The sequence below is a fragment of the Acinonyx jubatus genome, chromosome D2 (assembly GCF_027475565.1).
Source record: "Acinonyx jubatus isolate Ajub_Pintada_27869175 chromosome D2, VMU_Ajub_asm_v1.0, whole genome shotgun sequence".
In the NCBI taxonomy this organism is placed as follows: domain Eukaryota; kingdom Metazoa; phylum Chordata; class Mammalia; order Carnivora; family Felidae; genus Acinonyx; species Acinonyx jubatus.
The window spans coordinates 35,187,036-35,201,150 of NC_069393.1; the positions used below are offsets into that span (position 1 = coordinate 35,187,036).

Below are 14,115 nucleotides of genomic sequence, written 5' to 3' on the forward strand. Positions count from 1 at the left end.
CAAAAGCTTCAGGTTCATTCTTACCTAGAGACAACCCCTTGTGATCCCAAGTCATTAATCCACCTGGAGGCCTATCCTGACCTGAGTTCCCTTGCTTTGAAGTGTGCTGTCCTCTGCAGCATGAGGAAATAATTTGCTGCCTGCTTCAATGAACCATCAGGAGAGCCAGCAGACCTAATGACATGTGAGAATATTAACCTCCTACCACGAAGAGCTGTGAATCTTGAGCGGCAGTCTATAATTCACCCTGGACTCCTGAGCCAGACCTCTCCAGCTTTCTCACTCACTCACTTTCTCACTTATATCCAGAGAGAGAAGGAGAGACCTGCTCATAAAACTTTATATTCTCCAATAGTGTGAGCTTCACTGAGCTGCTTAGTAATGAGTGGCTTTCCTTTTGCAGTCATGGAGAAATGTGTACCCTCAGAGGTGGGGTGGGGGCTATTTTTAATGTTGCATTTTGCATAAAATTCTTTCTCCTAACCCTGGAAATGCATGATATCATGGAAGGTGACCATTAAAGTGCTTGGATAACCAAACTTCTTTGTAATTCTATACTTGGTCTTAAAAATCAAAGCAAAAAATGGTAGTTAGGGCTCTAATCTTAGGACATTTTAGATATTAGATGGGACCTTAAAGATCTTATATGGTCGCTTGAAGGCAGAAGGAGCATTTAAACCTCATTGTGTTATAACTGTGTTTTTGCCCTTGTTTCATGAGATCGTGGGCCCCTTGAGGACAGGATAATATCTTCACTGTATTTGCACTCCCGGGCTTATCAGAGTGTCTGAGCCGTACAAGATCTCAAATAAATGTCAGTGCAAAGATGGAGCAGATTGTCTGCTCCAACTCCCAGTTTTGCACATGGAAAACACACAGACACACGCAGACACACACACAGACACACACACACACACACACACACACACACACTAAAGTCCATAGGGCAATTCATTAGTGGGCATAGCTAGAGTTCTCCTAGGGATGAGTGAGCCTCTTTTCTCCTGTCTGCCTCTGGTTAGATGACTACCACTCTTGGCCCTGGATTGCCACTATGGTGTTTTCATTAAGAGAAGTGTTGTTCTGATGGAGACTGTCTAGTAAACTCAGTTAAGCCAAGCACAAATGTAGGGCCAGGGGACCCAAATCATGGAATACATATGGAAATGGGAGATTAGTTGCCTGTGGGTTAGAAGGTACCTAAGACATTCAGGCATGGCCCCTTGGATGACAGCATCTATCAAAGTAGGAGTTCTTGGACCGGGAGAGTATTTCTCACTTAGCTAGAAAATCTTAGCCCATCAGATTCCACACAGGTGGGAGCAGACTTGTATCATTCACACTAGGGGGTGCTCAGTAAACATTCCCTGAGGGAGAATAATCCATTCTGTAGTTTTTATGGTACTTTTCTGTTTAGCCAGGCCATTTAATTTCCATATTTCAAGTGTCTCTGCACAATACTGGGCACATACAGGTTTTCTTATGATTTACAAATGTAACGAAATCAAACCTGTCTTCCTCTGCTGACTTGACTAGCACAATGAATGGAAAAACCAGTGGTTAGTATCCCCTCTGGATATATGTAACTCTCAGTCTTCCTGGTCTTTCCAAATTGTTACCCTCTTCCTTCTGCCATTTTCTTCTTTTTAAAATTAATTTTATTAAAACCAATCAAATTAAAACTGCTTCTGTCCAGGGCATCTCAAGGTCCATTCATTATGGCTTCTTATCTTGGCAGACAATCGGCACAGAAAGGCAGCTTGGCCATTATGCACATACAAAGCCCATCACTTCCCTACCAGTGGCCACTTCATCAAACATTTATCTTTTGCCCTCTGAGCACTGTGTCACTTAGCCTGTCACTCCCTAGTCTAGGATGCTAGGAAAGATGAAAAAACGCAGGGGGGAGAGCGGGAGTTTTCTTCTCCCCCAACTTTCCCATCTCAGATTATTTTGTTAATCAGCTTTCATACTTGAGACTTGAAACTCTCCCCTACCCTGCTACCCTCCAACCTCTATCTTTTTGGCCATATGAAGATTACTACATGTATGCTCAACTTTTTACTGAGTGATGGAATGTCTAAGGCAAAGATTAAACTTTAGCTTGGTTTGGGAGTTTTCTATTGTAACCCACTTTAGAGCAGAGAATGTTAGAAAATGAACAGACATCTAAAATAATTGAGTCTGGCCTCCCCAGTTTATAAAAGAGTTAAGTGAGGCCCAGAACAGGACAAAGGTTTTGACTGAAGCACTGCAGGAAGGTAGTCACCAAGGCAGGATAAGAATCAGGGTCCCTGGTCATCTTCAGATAGAGGTTCTCGCAAGCTGGCATTTCCTTATTTGTCCGACAATTCTGAATACATTTTAGTATGTCTTCTGGTGCGTTAGCTACTTGCTTTCTTACCTGAGGTAACTAATTAGTTCTTTTGAGAATAAAATACACTTTTTTTTTTCCAAAAATGATCTTTCAAATATCAACAATCCTTATGTCTACCTAGGCTTGTTTTTAGATACCTTATCTCATGTCCTGCCTCTTCCAATATCTGCAAAGTGTATAGGTCTGGGATTTTTCCTCCACCATAATGGATGAGAAAATGATAGCCAGAAACTGAAAACAGAGATCATGCACCCAAATTTAGTGGTGTTACTTTGTGTGCCCAATTGCCACATTTGTGTTTGGCTTCACTGAGTTGACAAGATAGTCTCCATTCAAATACCATCTTCCTTGTGAAAATACCACCATGACATTCTACCCCCAAGAGCGGCAGTCAAGTAACTAAAGAGACAGATGGGGATGAAAGAACCTGCATTTAGTCCTGGTAAAAATCTCTTGTTTCTCATGCTGCACATCTGCAAGCATTTGATCTGTCTTCTTTGTCCCTAACACTGTTAACTTCTGTGAGGTGTAGGTCCTCGGGTCCCACAATGTGCCTTTATATGAAATGGAGTACAATCCTAACAAAGTCATTCTTTGTAAGATTTTTCAAAGCACGGAACTAGGGCTCTTTTAAAAGAAGGAAAATGGCTCTAATAGTAAGCCACTTTTGGAGGTCACCATATCACCCAAGGCCTTCTTTCCTTCAGGAGATATAAAGGTATCTTGTAGTCTGGGACAGAAAACATGTTTTCACCTTTTTCAGCCAACTGGGACCTCACAGAATCAGTAGTTGACATATTTTTGCTGGTGTTCCTGGCCTGATTCCATTCCAGGGGGCCCTACCCATGGGGAAGCTAGTCTTTGGGCAGGTATTTGATTAGGGCCCCTTTGGGTCCCCAGGGCCTTGAGGCACAGCCATGTAAATGTCTCCTTTTCTGGTTGGTTTGCAATGAGTAGACACCATCTGTTGAATTAAATTCCCTTTATGGAGGGTGGTGAAAGGCTTGTGTGGAAGAGACACTGTTATCTTTCAAGCAAACAGTTCATGAGGTTGAAGAGCTGTGTTCTTGGCCCAACATATGTTTGCCCAATGGCTGTGGGAGCCTCCCCCACCAGGCGCTGAATTCCGCCCCGTGGCGACACACACACATACCGCGGCTGCAACACACCATGTCCACTCCCTTACATCTCCCTAGTAAAGAAAACCTCCATTTATAGAACCCGCCAAACAAACTCACTCTTTAGACTCTTAAAAACAAACAAGATCCTGAGGCCACAGGCTCCATGCGTGCATGTGTGGTTTTATAAAAGCTCAAGCCGTGAACCAAAATAATTTCAGAGACATAGTCAAAGCCCAGACCAAGCCCTATCACCAGGGTGGGAGAAATGCAGGAAGGATTCACTGAGAGGCATGGAGGACGGCCAGATGCGCAAAGGGATGGGAATAAAACATGGAGGCATCTAGCTCATTCATAGGGAGTACCTGGTTCTCACCTTTGTCCTCAGGGAACCACTTGCTATAATAACTTCAGGACAAACACAGGAGGAGTGGGTGCAAAACGGTGACTGCTGCAGCCCTCATTTCTTTCCTCTCAATGTCTAGAGCCCATTTTGCCCACACTGCTTAATAATATGCTGTCCGTTATGGTCTCTCCATTTCAAGTCCAACTTCTTTCTCTGTTCCCATAGATGGTAGGCCCAGGGGGAGCAGGTGCCATGACTTGTACATCTTTTATATCCCCAGATGTATGTGCATCTTGAGAGCCTGCCATGCTGGAAGAGGGTAACACATGTATGATTTCTTGTGCCAAGTAAGCTTTTTGGAATGGCAGTTACTTGCATGCCGGGATTAGTTACCTCTTCTTCTTATGTTCCTTTGCCACCAAATTTGGCATAAAGTGTAAGAGGGTGCTCACAGAATTAGAATTCATTCCGATTGAAATTTAGCTCAAGCCCACTTCCTCTTTGAAAACTTCCCTAACCCTACCCCTCCTCAGAGTATTGTTTATCATCCCAGTCTAACCCATTACCCTGCATTATCTGGTAACTCCTACCCTGCTTACATCTACTGCTTAAAGTGGGGGAGCATGCCACAGTCCTTTTTATTGCCCCAGAGACTAGCAAAATCCTAGGCACAGAATTGGCACTCAGTACCTTTTTGTAAGTGAATGAAATGAATGAATGAATGAGTGAGCTATAGAGGTACATGCCAAGGTGACTAGCTCCACCTAAAGTATACTTTACCTCATGAAGGCCACATTAAACAAATATAAGAATTAGTTCTTCAGGGGATTGTCCTAGGAGGGTCAGGAGGGGATGTAGATCAAAAGGCAAAAGAATTTGAAGACCTCAATCTGATTGTGAGGACATATAATGAATGGATTAGAAAGCTATACACAGTGTTTGGATAAAGGTTGTGGCAGTAGTGAATTTCCATTTCTAGATCTCAACTAGAAATTATTTACAGGTTATTTAGCATAGTTCAGTTGAAGGACCATTGCAGTCTATGTCCAAAGGTTCTAAGCAGGGCTTTGTTACTATGTGTGGTTTTAGGTAAGCCACTTGGCTCTCTGATTATCAGTCACCTTCTGTGAAGTTGAGGATCGAACAGCTTACAATTCTTCTGGGACTCAAAGTCTATGAGTCTATGAAGAAGACCACAACAGGTCAAATAGAACTGTGGCTTGGAAATCTAGTTCACAGGGCATAAGAGGCCAGTGTGTTAACATGTGCCTTTTTTTAAAAAAATGTTTTAAATGTTTATTTTTGAGAGAGACAGACAGAATGCAAGTGGATTAGAGGCAGAGAGAGAGAGGGAGACACAGAATCCGAAGCAGGCTCCAGGCTCCAAGCTGTCAGCACAGAACCCAATATGGGGCTCAAACTCACCAGTTGTGAGATCATGACCTGAGCTGAAGTCGGACGCTCAACCAACTGAGCCATCCAGGCGTCCCAACATGTGCCTTTTTAATTATGGGGATATCCCCATAGTTAGGGAAGCATTGAAGAAGCTTTGCACAGTCCCAGCTAGAGGATCAGAAGAAGGCACACAGTTTAGTGTGATGGAGAATGACAGAGCTAGAACTCTCTGCTGTCCTCTTTCCACCAGGCTGTCTGGCAGGGAAGAAACAGCTCTTGGGAGCCCTTATAAACTGTAGTTACAAAGGAAGGAGCTGCAGTTAGATAGGCCCAGTATCTGGGTAGAATATTAGAGTCATCAAATCTAATATTCTATGAAGAAATTTCCTCTAAACATTCTCTGTGACTCTAACCTCTGATCATGTACAGATAGTGACTCAGAAGGTAGCTCATTCCTTTGGTGAACAGCCCTCTTTTTAAGCTTTAAAAAATTGACTTGAGAACTTTCCTTCCAACTTCTATTATTTTGTCCTGTTTGTTTTTGGTTCTGCCTTCTGGAATGCCAGAGACTTAGTACTTTGAAACAACTAAGCCTCCTGTGTTCCTGATTAAATAATTTTGACCATCTCCATCACTGTTTCTTACACCCTTCACCAGCTTGTTGGTCTCCTTGTATGATATTTCTAAATGCTGATGCTGCTTTGAGCCTGGCACTCAGACCTGAAACAAAGCTCCAGGTAGAGTTACTTAGGGGCCAGTAGAGTAGGATCAGATTCCCTTCTGGGGAGGCAGCCCCACTCTGCTGATTCATACTAAACCTTTATACACACTGCTCTTTATGCAAGGTTCCTGCATCTTATGTTTGGAGAATCGTTTTATTTAAAAGTAATAGTTACTCAAGTCTTTTCTGATTATATGATACTTACTCATGGTAGAAAACCTAGTAACTAGTGAAAACTATAAAAGAAAGGAAAAAAAAAAACACCCTACAAATAACCACTACTCACAGATTAGTAGTATATATCTGGATCCCTCTATCAGTATGTAGGTACATAAACACCTGTATGCTTTGAAGTGTCAGTATATACATACAGAATTGTCATAATGTCCCTATGTACATTAACAGTAGTTTATAAACTAGGAACAACTAACAGACTACGGCTCTTAACCATCTACATGGAAAACATGGTACACATTAAAATTTGTATAGGGAATGGAGGGGAGAAATAGATGATTTAATTTCCATGGATGAGATTGTAATGTGTGTGCTGTATGTATTATAACTTCATTTTAGGTACTTAAAAGGATAGCATGACATTTTATTGAATCAGTAGATATATGTATACAATATCATTTTTAATTACCTCATGGCATTTCATTATACAGATACATTGAGCTTTCTGTAATCATTTATCATTGGGCATTTAGGTATGTTTACATTGTTACTATAAATAATACTGTAGGGAACATACTTAAATCATGCACATTTCTTTGATATTTATTTAATGCAGTGTTAGAATTATTGGATAAGAGGTGATCATTTTTAAGACTTTTAATATAAATTGCCATCCAGAAAGGTTATAGCAGCTTCACTCTCCCATCAGTGTTGTGTTGGTCTGTTACTTTGAACTTTTGACAAGACTGTGTTAAGATTTAGGGAAACAATGGATTTGTTAGTTAAGTGAAAATATCTTGTTTAATGTGAATATTTTAGATTCCCAGTGAAGTTGAAATTTCACTCTACCTTTCTAGTATTGACCATATATATTCCTTGTGTATTTTCTTTCCATGTATTTTGTTTTTCTCTTAGGGCTTTCAGATGTCCCTTAATGATTTTCAAAAGCTCTTTTAATATTAAGGATTTTAAACCTTAGATTGTTAGATTGGAAATATTTTCCCCAATTTACATTTGCCTTTTATTTTTTTTCTCCAAATAGGTATTTTTGGATAGTTGGACTTTAAATTTTTTTAATTTTTATTTTTGAGAGAGAGCATGCACAACTGGAGGAGAGGGGCAGAGGGGGAGAGAGAGAATCTCAAGCAGGCTCCATGCGGAGCCTGACCCTGGGCTCCGTCCCACGACCCTGCGATAGTGACCTGAGCCAAAATCAAGAGTTGGACGCTCAACTGACTGAGACACCCAGATGCCCCTTGGGTAGTTGGACTTGAAATCTATATTCAGGTCTTCACATTAGATAATATGAAGTTTCATCTTGTTGGGCTGAAACAATGTGTTGATTCCAACACGATCATTTTGGATCCTACTGTATGCTCCTGAATATCTTTCTTGGGTCTTGCACTCCATGAATGTGATAAACATATGCTGAACCAAGTCATTGGCAAAAAACAGGACCAAAGTCCCTGGACCCTTCCTTCGTTGCAAGCTGGGCCATTAATTAGTGTTCTTCAGTTATATTTTTAACCAGTTATGACTCTGTCTAAAGTCGTCATTTTCTAGCCTAGTTTTTGCTCTCCTGACATAGGGATATGTCAAAGCCTTTTTGAAATCTGGTACAATATACCTTTATTCCTAGTTAACTGTCCACATTAATAGCTGGTCTCACAGAACTTGTCCTTAATGTACAGAAACTGCCTGTTTGAGATTCAATGCCATATATGTACCTTGTTCCATACTACAGAGGATCTGAACTAGCTTATTAGAATTAATTAAAAAAAGTATAGATAAAATATGAAGGCTATATAAATTACAATTCTCAACTATAAAGTTAGAAAGCGGATATAGAGAACCCACGGGGTTATCTTTTTACATCTGAGTCACCATTTCACTCTCAGCTTCCTAGTAGTAAAAGTAAAAAGAGTTTCATGACCAGAAACCTGGTTTATTTTGTCCTAGGGCAAACAAATACCAGTTTCTCAGAGGTATACTCTGACTAGAATTTCATAAGTATATGAATTTATTAATCCAAAGTGTGAAGAATCTTTCCTTTTCAAATAACTGTGGTTGTATTACCCATTTCTGTGTTTCCAGCTCTTTACACATTTCCAATAATTCTTTAGGGATCCTATATAACAGTTTTATTAGTATTTTAGGTATGGTACATGATGGCTTCACACGTAATCCCACTTAGAGTTAATAAACACTTTGTCAGCTGCCTTAGATTTTTAACTGGTCTTGGATTCAGGTCTGTTACACCAGTGTTGAATTTTATTCCATGCAACTCAAGGATCATCTATCCTGACAGGGGACTTAAGGGCTTTGGGGTGACTTTGACAAATTGCATATGATATACTGTCACATGGTTTCAGTATACACTATTGTACATAGCCATGAGCCTGTTCCACCTTTGTCTGTTTTTTTTAGAGACTTTCATCCCCTATTGGTTTACTTATATTACTCGTATATATATATCCCTGGCTATGTGACCTGACTGACAGAAAAATATACGGAAAATATTTAGACCCAGCTGTACATATAACACGGTACTATCTCTTCTAACATACTGTAGTATATGCTGAATAGTGTGCTATGCCATCTCCAGTACTGTTCTGTAGTATATATTGTATAGTGTATATACTATGCTATCTCTAGTGGTATTCCGTGGTATACACCGTATAGTGTATGTACCGCGCCATCTCTGGTAGTGTTCCGTGGCATATGCTGTATAGTGTATATACTACACTATCTCTGGTAATATACTGTGGATACATATAACCATTTACATGGGCTATAAAAAGGATTTTGTGACAGAGAGAGAGTATCTCTTATCTGGTTGGATTAATGGCCTTTCAGAAGTGCTGCCACTGGGCCATTTTCTGGGCTGTGAGCTGCCATATCACTGTGGTCCCATTCTTTTCTTTCTTCCTTCATCCCCTCTATATAGCTCTGTGTTGCCTGTCCTTATCTTCTAGCTGTGGTCATGGCCTCTCTTGTCAGTTTGCAAACCTTTCCCAAGGACCTGCTGTGTGCCAGGCCCTGTGCTTGGCCTGGTGGGGCAAATAAAAAAGGTGCAGGTTGCTATTCCTGCTCTCAAGGGTGATATTTAAATTATTAAACAACTACACTGATCAATCAGAAACATCCTATCTAGAGCAGGGTCCCTAGAGGCTCCGTGCTGTGGGGGCATTAACTACTTAGTTGCTGGACTGTGAAAGGTCTGGGGGGCTCCGAAGAGTGGCCAGGGTAGCAGGAGGGGGTACTCAGTGTATTCAGAGCTGCAGTTATTCCCAAGTGGTAAGGAAGGATTTAAATAGCCTAATAACTGGTTCTGGTGTATGGGTGCAAACTCATTGTATGTCACTTCTGCCTGTTCGTAGACACTGGCCTCAGGGTAAATAGGAGGAGGCATCTGGCCTCTGAAGGAATGGGTGTAGGCATTGCCCTCCCAGCCTCTGGCCGGTTGCCCTGAGGCCTGCTCTTTGCCCTGACCTTGGGATTTTACTGTCAGCTTTTCTCAGAGTGGCTCACAGGCTCAGGGTCAAGCTGTAGTCAGTTGACAAAGGGGTATTGAATCCTTACTGTGCATTTGACAACTCTCCAGGTATTATGGAGGTTACGTTGAGATCCCTTTTTTGTTGGGGGCTGGGCAGACGAAAGTCATCCAGAAAGACCATTACAGAGCAGGCAGCAGCGGAACCTCCACAGCAGGTCTACAGGAATAGCCGCTGTGGTGAACATAAGACAAATGGGGTAGCTTCTCTAGAATTTCCATAAACTCCCGTTTTCTCAGTTATGACTATCTATCTATCTAGATATATCTACCTCTATATATAGATATATAGAGAGATAAAGATATCTGGATAGATATATTGGAGTAGGTAAAGATTTTAGTTCAGATCTTATTTTCTTAATTAGTTTGAGAACATTCCAACCTTTGGTTCTGGGTTTGAGGCCAGCTGTGGTTCCACAGAGAGAGATATTTCTTCTTAGGGTCTGTGGTTAATTGTGTCCCCCATCCCTGCCTGAGTCATGCTGGGGAGGAGCATCACCCCTGTTATAGGCTGAGAATGGAGGAAAGAGGGATCTAATGATTACCACTGCTTACACCCCAGGAATAAGGTTGGCATTTCTTGAATGGAGGGTTCTGGAGGTGTCCTCTGGTGATTTTTCTGGCTGGATTTTTGCTGGGTAAGAGGCAGGAGGGATTAGTAGGTCATCTGCCCCAAGCCTACCAGCTCTGCTGTGGTCCTGGCCCTTTTCCTTCCCCATTCTGACGAGTGGCTAACTTTTGGGAATAGAATGAAGGCCACTGAGTGGAAGCCCACCCAGAAGCAGAAGGTATTGGGGTTCAAGCGACCACCCCTTTGTGGGGCCTGCTGCCCTGCCTGAGGCCCCTCCTTAGCGGCTCACAACCACTGGCTTAGCTTGGAGAGGGCTGGGGCCGCCTGGTTAGTGCCGCTGTTTTTATAAGCTAATGAGGGCAGAGTGTGAGCCACGGGCAATGATGCTGGGATATTAACTGTGACAGGAAGCTTGATCATAATTATCTTAACGAGGATAGGGTTAATTACAGTGGAAACTTAAAAGTTCTCTCTGTTTGAATCCGCTAGAGCTGAATGCGTTGTGATGTTTTGTCATTTTGATATGACTTTGGAAAAGGCACAGGGACTCTCCCAGCAGCTGCAGTGGCTCCTGGGGGAGCCCAGCCAGAGCCCTGTGAATGAGGTAACAGAGATGGTACCTGTGGGTGAGATAATGGGCAGCTTTCCTGCTGGTGAAGTGCTTCGGAGTTGCCGATTAGGTTTTCAGAGCAAACCACCTGCCATAGGTCAGACCGCACACCCTGTCTCCCTGTCTTGCCCTTGGCATCTCTTCCCTGGGCTGGGAAGACCTCTCTCCAGCTGCCTGTGCCCAGGTAGTGGGTGAAGCCTTGCTCTCCCACCCCAGCCCCTGACCTTGGCACACATGTCTGCGTTGCCTTCACAGCCCACTCCTCAAACATCTGCAGATTGCAGACCAAGCCGGCGAGTAACTGTGGAGTGACAGGCGCCCCCTCCACCAGGGCCCTTGGGTCTGGGGTGCATTTTGCTGTGCACACACAAGATTATGGCAGAGAAATTGCAATCTCATCATCTTTTCCTTGTAGCTACTGTAGCTGTCCCATTAAACAGCACAGATCTGAGTGGATCCTTAAAGCCTTTTTTTGCCTTGTCATTTTACTTAACAGCACACACCTCTTTGCAGGCATCTTGTATCTAGGGGTATGAACTCAAAGATGGATGAAAATAATAATAAAAAAAAGATGGATGCAAATAATTTTTCCCCTCCTCCTTCCATGAAAACAGCAACAATAACAACAAAAGTCCAATTTTTAAAAGCAAAAAATAAAGCCATCTTCCAGGTGTGTGTTTATTGGCTTCCGCATGCCAACCAAGCCCCAGAAATCCTGTCTTCTCCAGTTTTACCCTACACTACTCTGTCTCCTCAGCTCTGAATTTAGCTGATTAAATCACCAAGTGCACACTACACTGATGACATGAAGACACGGATTTATTAATTAGCAACCTCCCCTCCCCTGCCATGTAACACTGTTCCCTTTTAGCTGAGCAGCTAATAACATTAATGGCAAAAATAATCTTACAACCAGACAGGTAACGGGATTTGAACCTGAACGTCCCCTACTCTTCTGTGAAGTTTGACTCAGAACTGAGCTCTGCCCCAGAGCCTGCCCCAGAGAAAGGTAGCTCTGTGGGCACTCCCTCTGGTGTTCTTAGCTTTGTCCCTCTGCGTGCTCTGTCATTTTGTTGTATGCCTCCCTGGAAACACTCTTGGAAGGGAGCTTTCTTTTGCTTGCCAGTTGCCAACCATTTGCTGATTCTCATGATAAGAGTATTATATTTGCATAACATAACTCAGGAACAATGTGTATTTGGATGCTGCCTTTGACCATAGCCCAACTGAGGTTTGTGCACAAAGGACTTATTAGCCATCCATAAGGCACCCTGAAGGGAGGTGGCCTCAATGCCCCTCACCCCTGTGGTAAACAGGGCTTCCTCCTGAAAAAGCACTTTTCCATCATCACTCATTAACCCCCATGGAGGGAAGGGACTTCAGGAAAGGTGGAAGTTTCCCTGCAGAAGCCAGACTTGCTGCACACATTTGCACATTTGCTCATCTGCCCACTCCCCGCATCCAGAACACACTCCCCCTCCAAAACACCCCCTAAGGTCACAGCTACCAGAAAAATCCGTGAATAAAAAGAAGAAAGAAAAGAAAGGAGCCAGCATTTGCAAGTGACATGTCTGTTCATCTTTGGCTTATATTCATAAGTTCCTCTGGGCTGGAAACAGCACAGAACAAGGGAGTGCAGATGGGTTATTGATAATGCCCAAACTCACACTTCAAGTAAATGGTGGAGCTGAGTCACAACTTTCGTGTGTGTGTGTGTGTGTGTGTGTGTGTGTGTGTTGGTTTGTCCCCCCTGCCCCGAAACATGAGGAAGAAGAGAAAGGAGGAGGAAGAAATGAAGCACAATGACCCCATTGACCCTTAGCCCAAAATGTAAGTGGTATTGACTTCCTGCTGTGAAGCAGGTAGTGCTGGCTGTAGGAGTGGGTGCTGGGCCCTGAGGAATGAGACACACCAAGGTAGCTGTGCGCCCAGTGGAGTCTGGGGCTTTAATGACTGACACTGCACATCACACCTCCTGCATATTGACTCCCTGTTTTGGAGCCTTGTTGGCACAGATCCCACAAAGGAGATACAGATGTCTGGAGACAGCTTTGGTGCTAAAGTTCACACTCACGTCAGATGTGCAGGCACTGCACACACAAGCAGGCGTGTCTGTAACGCAAGTGCTATCAATAAATGAATAAATAGTGTAGACAACATCTCCCTGATTCGTCACATTTTATAGAATAGCCAGGAGATCCCAGGCGAGTCCGCCCTCTGGTCGACGTCGTAGCTCAGCTGTCAGCCTGTGCAAGCTCAGCACAGCTCTTGGGTCTGGCAGGTGAATGAGCTGGGAGTATGTGTGTCTGTGCAAGTCCCTCCACCGGGCGGCTTTCTTTAATTAACGTCTGCGCGCGCGGAGAGTAGCACATGCGCACAACTGCCCCTCACCGCCTCCACCCCCAACACTCCTGAGACCATAACATCAAGAGTTAACTTTCAGCTAACTGTGCAAACAAGGCTATTTTTCCCTTTCTGATACTTCCCGCCCCCCCCCCCCAGCCGGGTACTTAATTCTTTCAGATCCTTGATTATTTACTGCCTTGACATCTACATTGCTGCATTCCACACTTCTTTCAAAAATAAAGTGAGAAATCCACTTTCCATAAATTAAAACTGTAACTTCAAGCCGGGAGCACTGAAACAGAAATTCCCCCAACTCCTTCCTTAAACCACCGCCCCCTCCCTGCCCAACAAAAACAAAAACAAAAAGGAAAAGAAATCATGAAAGAAAAAGAAACAACCCTCTCCAACTGGAGTGATTATGTGCTTCTGAAGATGCCTTGCCTTTGGGGGCAGCCACAGGGACACTGGGCAGACGCAAATTAAGTGATTAGTGTAAAAAAAAAAAAAAAACGGGGGATAAAAGTCAAAGGCTGAGAAGGGAGAGCAAGGAAGCCTTCCTTGCCGTTTCCTGGACTGTGCAGAGGAGAACCGCCAAGAAATGATACTTGAAGTTATATTTATTATTGTAAGAGGGGTATGATATTTCTGGGCAGGAATGATGGATGACAACTTAAATTTGTGTCCAGGGAATGAAGGTGAACTGTGACAGAGTTATTTATCTTGGGAATGGAGGTTAGGGTCAGCCGAGGCTGGGTGCCTGAAGGCACAAGACATTGACAAATTTATCCTGCAGGCCGTATCTGAAGCCCTTTGTTTTGGATCCTGGCTACTCACTAAGTGACCCTCATCCTTCATGTTGGCAATGCGTGAAGGATGCGGTGAGTGCCAGCGGCCCCTTCTCCCC

At 43.2% G+C, this 14,115-nt stretch overlaps 1 protein-coding gene across 8 annotated transcripts in view; it reads left to right on the plus strand.

Moving 5' to 3' along the window:
- Positions 1-14,115, plus strand: part of LRMDA (leucine rich melanocyte differentiation associated) — a 1,031,966-nt gene that overhangs the window by 569,052 nt on the left and 448,799 nt on the right. The window lies entirely within an intron of this gene.